At 35.0% G+C, this 10919-nt stretch overlaps 1 pseudogene; it reads right to left on the bottom strand.

The window, feature by feature from the left end:
- Positions 1–9139: 9139 nt before the first annotated feature.
- Positions 9140–9758, bottom strand: LOC134490216 (zinc finger protein ubi-d4-like; annotated as a pseudogene).
- Positions 9759–10919: the final 1161 nt, after the last annotated feature.

Raw genomic sequence — 10919 nt, 5'->3', positions numbered from 1 at the left:
AAAGTTTATACAACTTTTTTGAGTGAAGATCTGTATCACAAAAGTAGTAAAGCCTCTTTCATGCTGAACTGGACTGCTCATGACTTAATGGGCATATCCATGTACTTTTCAGCAAGAAATGGAAGTGGTTGCCATTGCTGTCTTCTGGAATTCTTTTTAACTTCTAAATATAGCCCATAGCCCTGGAATTCCCAAATATTCCATCCAAATATGAACCAGGGCCAAGCCTGCTTAGCTTTCTAGACTGGCAAACTTGGCAATCAGAAACATTTTGTTCTTCGTTTTATTTATGTATTTATTTGTTCAAATTTATTATAGCTGCCCAGCTCCAGTGGCCTCTGGGCACCAGTATGATGCTCCATACTGGTCTGGAGTGTCAAGTGGATTGAACTTTGTACATTCATATCCACATCTTAATTGCCCCATGTTTGTGAACTGGAAGAGTTTTGCACCTAATAAATTTTATACCAACCTAAAGTGTGAATTGATAGTTAAAACCTTCCTTATCAAACATACATTAAATACTTGTCAGCAACTGAGATCAAGGTGGCTTATCTTTGTTATTTATCAGTTTTATAAGCTTTGGTATCCAATCCAAAGAGCAGAAAACTAATTCATTGTGCCAGGTGAATTCAGTGGGGTTTACTCCCAAGTTACTTTGTAAGGGTTTTTTCTAAGAATGAATCTGATAAAAACCTTAATTGTTAAAAAAAACATTACAGTGCATCACATTCTGTCAAGTACAAAATAGCATTATTTAATTAATAAGTAATACAATAATAATACATTAATTATTAAATGGCAGCCTCCCTAAAAAGATTAATGCAGGTAGCCAGATACCTTTTGTTTTGCTTAATACATTGATATGTATATCAGAGGAATTGATTTACAAGCTGGTGATGTTTCTGGCTGCTTTGAAGGGATATGTCTCGATGCTTCCTGCAGCTGAGGAGGAAAACAATGGACCAATGGCTTTAAAATGGTACTCAAACCTGTCAGTCAGGAAAACCTCTCTCTCCCACTTCACCAAGGCCAGCATCCTTGTTTTGTGCCAGATGTACTTTTCTTTGGAAAATCAGACATTATTTTCTCTGGGACCTAAAAACTAACCAGATTTAAATTAGACAATTTAATACTTTTTGAGGGGTGAGGGTGCTACTAGGGTTCCATTTTAACTCCTGTTTTTGGGAGGCAAAGAGGCACTTTCATCTCACTTGTGTGAATGGTTTGGGTTCCTTTAAAAGGAATTGTGGCAAAAGACTCTGTGCATCAACACAGACATGGCAAAACATCTCCACTAAAGGAAATGTAAAGAAAATGAGAAAAAGAAAACCTGCAGCTATGGGAAAGACCCATTACAGAGTGAAGCCAAACTGAAAAATAAAATCTACCAGGTCAGGATATCAAGCAACACTGAATCCGAAGTAGGAGAAGTAATCTGGTAAGTGTCAAGAATCTTTTATTTCAGTAATGATGTATGGATAATAGCAAACAAGATTTCTTAACAACTGGAAATTTTTTAAAAGCAGGCTCAAGATCAGAAACATATATAATTTCTTCTTTGTTAGCTCCTATTGAGGGGGAGAGATCTTTGTCTTTGTTCTAATTAAATCTAAATATAGTTTTTAACATTGTAATATACTCTATTTCAACTCTAGCCTTTCAAGTGCATATAGGACTGCAGAGGCAATTTTTTATGCAATTCTTTCTGCAGTTTCACTGAAATGAATACAAGATAGGCAGGATGGTCCTGTCTTGAAAAAGAAGAAAAGCTCCTCCTTAATAACTCATTTTCAAACCTTAATTTAAAAAACTCAAATGGGACTCCGCAGTCTAGATTTCTACCACTTGAAAGAATAAATTATATTAATTATGAGTTATACATTCCAATTATTCTGTCATTAAATTTTGTGAATGATGGATTTATAAAGTTTTGCTACTCTGTTTATTACTGGGAGAAAAAAAATGAAAAGCTACCAAGATTAAGAACGAATATGCCGAGGAAGAGAAGAAAAAAGAAAACACCAAACAGTGTAAGCCACAGTAGAGCTTAATTATATTTTCATTCATTCAGGATCAAAATGCATAATCTGATTCATTGCAAAAGAAAGAGTAGAGGTTCCTTATTTATTGTGTGGGTAACAGATCCAAACAATTTTTATTGCTGTTTATCTCAGATCTTTCCTGCTACAAGCATTTTTTTCATTTCTGATTCAGGAACACCTGCATTATGTTACAGATTCTATATGTTTCCATAAAAAAAATCATTTCCACTTAGACATTTAATTTTTGCAAGGAATGTTCTGTAAGACAAAATTTATTTCTAAAAATGATAACCAGAAGCAATATTGCGCTAAAGATTTCAAGATTTCATAAGGCCAAAAGCTTTCACGGTATATACTTACACATGTTAGGAATAAACCTTTGGCAACAACCACTTCTACAACAGCCAAAGCATGTGTCTAGCCACATGAAAACAAAACACATTAATTATCAACTGTAATATGATAAATATGAAGAGGGTAAATAGATATACGGAGCACAGTTTGACATGGGAACTATAATATTTCTGTGAAAACAAAGATTAGCTTTCTCATTTTGTCAATCTTAAAAAGGAAGGTTTGTATCTTAAACTCTTATAAGAGTGGGTCTAGAGATAGAGACATTCTAGCATTGTTCTTTGAACTGCTGTGCAAGGACTAATGATATTGTATAGCACCTTGTATTAATACATATGTTCAGACAGTGCAAAACTGTAACTCCTTGCACAAATGAAAGCATACCTCTGGATTCTCTTTCCATTAACGTAAGTAAAAATCTTGTGCAAAATTGCACACAGAAGAGGCCATATGGACAACTTAGTATCCAACCTATGGCTAAATGTCTATAAACACTGCTTACATAGGTCAAATAGCATTCCAAAGGGTTTGATGTTTAATATCTGTTTGAAACTCCGAATAAAATATTCATACAATATACTGAAAACATCTTGCCTTTACCTGTTATTTCTCTCCAAATCTAGTTTCTTGATTCTGTAGCCAAATCCATTAATAACCTGAATTCCTCTACCAACTAAATAAGCTGGCTGGGAACCATTTGTCCTTTTGAAACTTTCACAATTGACTACTGTAATGTGCCACATGTTAAAATTGTAAGGTTTCTCTTGATTCCAACTCAACTCTTGGTGACTATAGTACATGCAGTTCTGGGCAGCTAACGTAAAAGATAAACATTGAACATAAAACCTATGAAAACAAAATGTAAAACAGTATAAATGGAGACCAAACCCAACATGTTCAACAACCCAAACTATCTGTCAGATGGTCTTACCCAACATCCTGGCCCAGTACCTAGAGGAAAAGCCAAGTTTTTAAAGTCTTGCAGAAGGCCAACAGTGTCAGGGATATCCAAATCTTGAGGGTTATGCTATTCAAAAAGCAGGTGCCATGACAGAGAAGGCATGCCTCCAGGGACCCACTGGGTAACATTGTTTGATACAGGGAAACCAAAGCCTGCCTACTTTGTCAGATCTCATGGGATGGGCAGACATAATCAGAGATGGGTGGTTCCATCAATAACCTGGTCCTGTGCCATAAAGTGCTTTATAAGTGATAATCAGCAACATGAATTGCATCTGGAAGCCTATAGGAAATTTGAGAAGTAGTGGTATTACATGGGCATACCGGGTTGCACTCATAACCACCTACACTGCTGCATTCTGGACCAGTTGTAACTTCTGGAGATGGCCAAAGCATCAGTGATTGTGAGCAGGGCCTGCAATTAGCACATAAGGAGGAATTGTCCACAGACCCTGTTCAAGCAGGAGCCATGAATCAAAGAAGCCCTCCCAATAAGGAGGGGTGTCCTGACTAAGCAAGAACAACGCCGAGACAAGAAAGAAGTCTCTAGTGCTTTATTATTGCTATAGTAGACAGAAAATCCTACCAAACTGAAGAAGCGTGGGAAAACCCAGACAGATAAACCCCCAAAAGTCAAGGCTGGTCTGTTCTGTGTCTCTTTGAATGACAGCTCAAAGTCTCTAAACTACGCATGTGTTTTTGCCCCTGGATAGTGGCCCCCTCCTGTTCACCATCAGTACTCATGACAAGGGGCTTCAATAGGGTTGCACTCCCAAGACCTTATACCAATATATATATAGGTATAAGGTCTTGGGAGTGCAACCCTATCCAGAATTAAATATGGAAAGTTTCCAAATCCAGGGGGCCCTAAAACCTACAGCTACTCTGTTTTGCTTGGTTCAGTTGAAGCCTGATCATCCCTATCAGCCTCCAAAAGAATGTTGATGGTATCACTTGATCAGCCTGGTGTAGAGAGATATAACTGTATACTGATGATACTTAACCCTGTGGTGATGGATGACCTCACTCAGCAGCTACATGTAGATGTTAAATAGGAGCAAAGAGAATGTAGAGCCCTGAGGAAGCATGAAAAGCATAAAACTTAAAATTTATTAACATGTAATAACATATAAAAATATTTTATTAAAAAGAAATAAAGCTAGCTTTGCAAGTAGGAGTATTACTTGTTTGTTTGTTGTTGTTGTTGTTCTAATACTATTGTTCCAGCCCTGTTGAATGAGATCTCCTTTCAGGAATATAAAGATTCTATTCATTTGCTGTTATTATTCTTTAACGTAAGTCTTCTTTTCTAGACATCATGGAGTTTGTTGAAATGCTGTTGGTTTCTTCATGCATCTTGATTGTTATAGGAAAATAATTCTGGAAAATTGCCATTGATACACTTTCTACCATTTGGAAATGAGCAACTAGTGTATTCTTTGGCAGTATGGCTTTGGAGGACATGTTCTGAAGCATTGTGCTATTGCTAATGGTTCATAATCCTGTTTTATATTTACTATGTGGGCATTTTCTGTAAAGTACTCAAGGAATATAAAATCCCCTAACTCTTTTTAGCAAGACTATACCATGGATTTCTATGAAAGTAGATTTGTTAAAATGAACTTTGATATAGCAGGGATGGCAATACTGAAGAGAGACTGCCTGTATCCATTTTTCTCCAGTCAAAAATCTGCACATAAACCATTTATTTCCAAAAGATGAATAAAAAAACCCAAATATTTCTGACAGTTCCATTCAAAAAAAGTATATATTGGGAGTGCTTGTGTTTTTTTAAAAGTATACATAGAGGTATAAGAATGAGAGTTTATAACAATGAAATTCACATTTTTGAATTCTGAGTGGGAGAATTTGCATTAGAAAAGGATACCAAGACATTTTGCATAAAGAAGGTGTATCATGGAAATTGCAGTGGAAAATCATACATATTGGAGAAGTTAGGGTTATTAAAAACTTAAAACATCGAGGATAGTTGTGAATGACAGATTCTAATCTTTGTTTAAAATGAATTTATTTAAAGTAAAGATTAGCTTTTCCAAAAAAACCAGATTATTTTCTAATTCAGACAATAAGATGGACTTGATTTATAATCATTCCCATTGGCCCTCTTCTCACTGGGACTGAATAATAAGAATATATAGAATGTCCAGAATCTTATGCAGAATAAATATGCTTGGTTTATTTTATCTTGTTTTAAGAGAATTCAGATTTACCATGTGAATTCATGTGTATATCGACTGTAAAGGATTTTAAAATAAACATGCATATAGAGGAATATAGACTTCCTCTGGACAACAAACTATATATTCAAGATTATTGTTACATATTTACTCCACTAATTGGCATGCCAATCTTGAGTTTACGGACAAGCCTTTCCATATAACTTGGGACAACTTTATGTATTGACTAGTCTGCTGGATTTAAATAATGCACTGCCTTAATTAAACTTGGGAAATATATTGGATATTTGATTCTTGATTGGTGTGTCCTTTGGATTTATGATCAATACATACGTAAAACCTTCCTATTACTGAGATAGCCAAATAACGTTTAAAAATAAATGCAGTAGGATGTTAGACAACCCATTTTTTCTGAACCACAAAGCATAATTACATATGCATGTCAGAAGCAGCAGGAACCACCTGTTTCCTTTAGAAATATGTCCAAAAAAATCTTTTAAAAAAGTTCCTTGTGATGCATTCTGATTTATTTGCTTTAAAAACTGTTTTATAGCATTCATTCATCATATGGTTAATCAGAACATAGTGGTTTTTAAAAAAATCTTAATGAATATTTATTTATTTACTGTGTACTAGGATAGCAGGATTATCTTTTTCCAAAAGAAAGGAAATTCAAGAAGTAGACATTCTACAGCAAAAATGTCTTTATGTGAACCTTATTTTGTGCTAATGGTTGTGAGCATTTGTAACTGAAGCTCTTTTATGAGCATCATAAGAACTTTAATGTAACAATTTTTAGATCAGATTAATAAAAAAGAATGACTAACAAAGAATAATTGTTTACATCCATTCAATTAATGCTGAAAATATCAATAATCTAGAACAATGAAGGTTAATAGTAGAGAGCTATACCTCTTAAATGGCCTCAGTAGAGACATTATCCACTGTTTGGTCTTATTCCATTGACAGTCACTTATTCTGATTCTTTTTTAAAAAGTCCAACTCTATTCACCTCAAGGAATGCCTATCGAAAGGAATGATTGAGTCCCTTGCAAGATGGGCAGTGCAGAAATATGAGAAATAAATAAATAAATAAATAAATAAATAAATAAATAAAGTTGAATAAAATAAAAAAGGAATGAAAACAGAATGTCTATTTTCTCCTCCTTGCCTTATGCAGTGCTGACTAATCTGTTATACTTTGGAAGTACCCAGTTAATCAGAGGTAAAACTTGTCATTTGAAACAGGTCATTTGAAAACTTCCCTGTCTGCTGCTGCAACTCATCAACCATTTCATCCAAGCCAACTAGCAGTGACACATGCTTTCCTACACAGATCAGTATAATAATCACAAACATGTTTGCTTATGAACAGCCTCGTTTTGTTGTTCATACTAAAGCAAATCTATGCCAGCAGCTTACAATCTACAAGACACAAAAGTTGTCCAATGTACAGGGCACAATTTATTTTATTAAAAAATAATTATATTAAACATTAAACAGCCATGAGTCGATATGAAAATACCTAATATAAAAACTGACTGCTGTCTGAAAGGCAGGGACAAAGAGTAGGTTTCTTTTTATTTATACACACACAGAGTAGGTTTCAGGATGCATCATGGCAGGAGTAAAACAGAAACCCATCAGAGAGTAATTGATGTTGCAGTCCTGTCGGAGCCAGGAACTTATAGCTCTCAATCAAGTCTTGATGGAAGGCCACTGAATAAGCATATCACATCTAGGCTGCAAAAATCCATATATCACTAGATGGCAGCAAAGGGTTAGGATGTTATATTTTTCCTTGCTTCCACCTAGTGCTCACCTTGATTTTTGTAACCCAGGTATGGTACACCCACTTCTGAAAACCTCAACTAAATTCCTGAGAGTTTTAAAGGAGCAGCATAGAACTTAACAACTATATAACTTTACTGCTGCCTGCTTCCCAAATGGAATGGAAAACGCAAAAGGAAAATTATACTTTGTGATGAATATAAATATTTGCCATCTTATCTATATCAATAATGATGCTAATGAATCAAGCTCTTGTGTACAAGATCCTCTATGTTGCCAGCCATTTGTGTGAAACACTTTAATATAATGTAAAAGCAAAACAAACTTTCTTTGTGATCTCTAGTAAAATTATGGAATTGACTACTTTGCACAAGCAGCTTGCCACACAGAAGAACTTCCATACCCAAGAGAGTTACCGTGGGCTGCAAAAAAGGGTGCTTGCTGTTTTGTAGGTGGGAATCAACCTGAAAAGGGTATGATTTTTGAAGACATTAATTAAAGAGTTTACTGTTAGAAATATGATCTTGTGCAATTATACAGAGATATGTAGGCTTTTCCATTTCTAATAAAAATGTCCATTATCCTTTATTTTTGACTGAGGCAGTTGGATTAATGGCAAAATTATGAAAATTAAGGGATTCTTAAAAAAGGAACAGAGATTCCAGCAAAGAAAATTGTTCTACCAATTCTGCTGAAACTGACTTAATTTGAAATGGTTTGTACTAGCATTTTAGTTAATAACATGAAAAAAAGGGGGGGGTGGAATTCCACCCAAAAGTAGAAAAAGGCAAAATGAGCAGTATATTTCTTAGCCAAATGTAAATGTACAATTTGAAGAATTTTTTGATAAGGGCTACATATAATTTCTTCCTCTGGAGTCTATCAAGTATAGTTGTAATAACTTGACCTGTTTTGCTGAGCTATGTCTATTTCAGATATACCAACAGTGATTTCACTGCTTCCTCTAACCGTTATAGGGCTGGGATTTCACGGCTTCCAAACCCTGGGCACAGTTAATATATTTAGAAGAAAGGAATCTCTAGTTTTTCAAGATACCTTTATAGTGATACTTCTGCATCAAACAGCGGTTTGCAGTACTTTCAACAGAACTCTGATATTGCCCAAATGGACCCTCTTACAAATGAAATGTATTTTGAATTAAAGCAGAGGTAAACAACCTTCTATGGAGAACCCAATCAATCAATCAATCTTTGCAGATGTAGTCTCTGTGTCTCTTGCCTTATTAACCTAAATACATCTCTTAAAGGAAGTATCACCTAAATCCATTCAAAAGACCAATTTTATTCTGCCAAAGCCAAAGCATACATTTATGAACACAGTCTATAATATGTATTGTCCTATGATTAATCACAACAGTTGGTAATATTATTCAGAGCAATTTATTCTGTACACAAAAGAATAACTTCCCCCAATTTGAGAGTTAGCTCTCAATCCTTCTCGGCAGATTAGTTCCACTGTATTTGATGGAACATACTTCTGAATATACATGAATAGGATAGCAGTATTTGGATATGGTCTGGAACATACTGAACACCTTTAAGGTTGGATTAAATCTAATGGGAGGGCAGTTAGGCTTACTTTTCTCTTTAAAATAATTGGAGTTAAATTAAAAGTGATTTAGACTTACCTAATCCTACTTTTTATGTGAAAACATTTTATACTTATATTGTATCAAGGAAATTATATATATCATATATACATTAAAACCTTCAAGAATACAAAACACAAACTGGTACAGGAACTGTTGATTGGAAATAATTCTAAATGGTTTCACATTTCTTTCCTTGGATGATTCTTGTAATGCTTCCTACAGATGCCCTGGCATAAGGTCTGTCTCTGTCTTCCAAAAGAGCAGTATCCAGCTTTCTCTGAGCACTTCTTTTATCCTTGGCCTCACCTTTGCCTTGCTGTTTTTGTGTGTCTTCCTCATAAACCTCACCATCCAGATCACCCAATAAATCATCAGGTTCCAGGATCTGCTGCCATGTGGGCAACAGAGAACTTGCTGAAGCTGTGTTCATTGATGTGAGAGGTGGGAGGATGCATTTCTCAAGAGGTCTCAAACTGCTGCCATCCTGAGAGATTAAGCTCTCTTTTTAGAGCCTGCTCAGGGTCTGGTTTAATGGTAGAGAGAAAATCTTGAATCCTCAGGAGGGTGAGCATGGCATTTTCTCTTCCAGGGCTAAGCAGAACAGGAATAGAGCTGGCCAGATGCCAAACCTTGTCCCTTGTGCCACTTCTCCATCCAAATGTAGCAGTGAGTCCAGGAATGGTAACTGAATGCTCCTCCAGCATACAGTCAGGTGTTGTGATTATAGCATTGCTCCACTGCATCCTTATAATATTGTCCACCAAGGAGCTTCACTACATTCTGTACCATTACAACCATGTTCTCCTCTGCCACCTGTGGCTGCAAAGTATGTGGGTGGGGTGGGAATGTGCTGATAGCCCATTTGCCAAGTTTCCTTTCTAATAGCTATTAGACAAAGCTGAAAATAAATTAGGAGTCTCTCCTTCAAATCTGGTTTTCCTTTCTTAGCCCCTTATCTTTCCCATTGCTCACATCAGCAATACTGGGGAAAATAATGCTCAATTTTCAAAGCTACTGTAATGGTTATAGATAGATAACCTACATAAAGCACTTTTAACAGCTGAAAACACTAGACAACTCTTTATTATTTAGTTATGTAACCTACTGGCTGCTTATAGCTGAAACCATTGCTATTATATGATCAGTTTAAAGGGCACATAAGTTGCCAGAATTTAAAATACCAAAACTGATGTTTTATCAGTAGAACTTTGATCGATTTTATAATTTTGTTTTTATATTTGGTTTGAATGACAATGCTTATAATTTAAGCATAGGCAAAAGTGAAAATCTCACAATGATTATTAATTTTCTATTGAAGTCTGACAGCCATTTTTAAAAATTAGTTTGCAAATTCAATTGTAAGTAAGAAAATAGAATTGCAAATATTTGGTCTTAGTTGTTACCACGTATCATTTGGATAGATTGTCATTTTCAGTGATTTTTGAATGCACATATACATCTGCCAGTTGGGAAAACAAAAATATTCATTGAGCACCATCATCTTCCATCATGATCTTTGATTACTCCATCTGTCTCAGACATCTCCTGTTTATTTTCCCAGCTCCCCAAAGAAGTAAGTTACTTTTTTTTCATTCAAATAATCAGCTGTTTTTTCTTTGAGAACTTGTCTCTAATGTAACATTTGTATTACCTCTCTTTTATAATGCTGTCAGAGCAGAGTGGTCATCTTTACTTTATCTTTTTTTCATATCTCTGGATAAATACCAGTTTAAATGTAGAGTTGTAAGAATCTATCAAGTTTAAGTTCATTTTGTTCAGGTTTGTGAGTCAAAATTCAAGGATTAACCATTTTTATTTGTAGTTTTTCAAGTGTCAGTTTGAAAAAAAGATTTGCTCATAAGCTGTAACAATATCTTCTGTTCATCATCTCTTCTATGGGTATGAGATACGATTTTTTAGTTTCAATTGTTTACTCCCTCCTATACATTTTTAAAATAT

Source organism: Candoia aspera, chromosome 2 (assembly GCF_035149785.1).
Source record: "Candoia aspera isolate rCanAsp1 chromosome 2, rCanAsp1.hap2, whole genome shotgun sequence".
Classification (NCBI taxonomy): domain Eukaryota; kingdom Metazoa; phylum Chordata; class Lepidosauria; order Squamata; family Boidae; genus Candoia; species Candoia aspera.
This window is presented reverse-complemented; position numbering and strand designations above follow the sequence as displayed.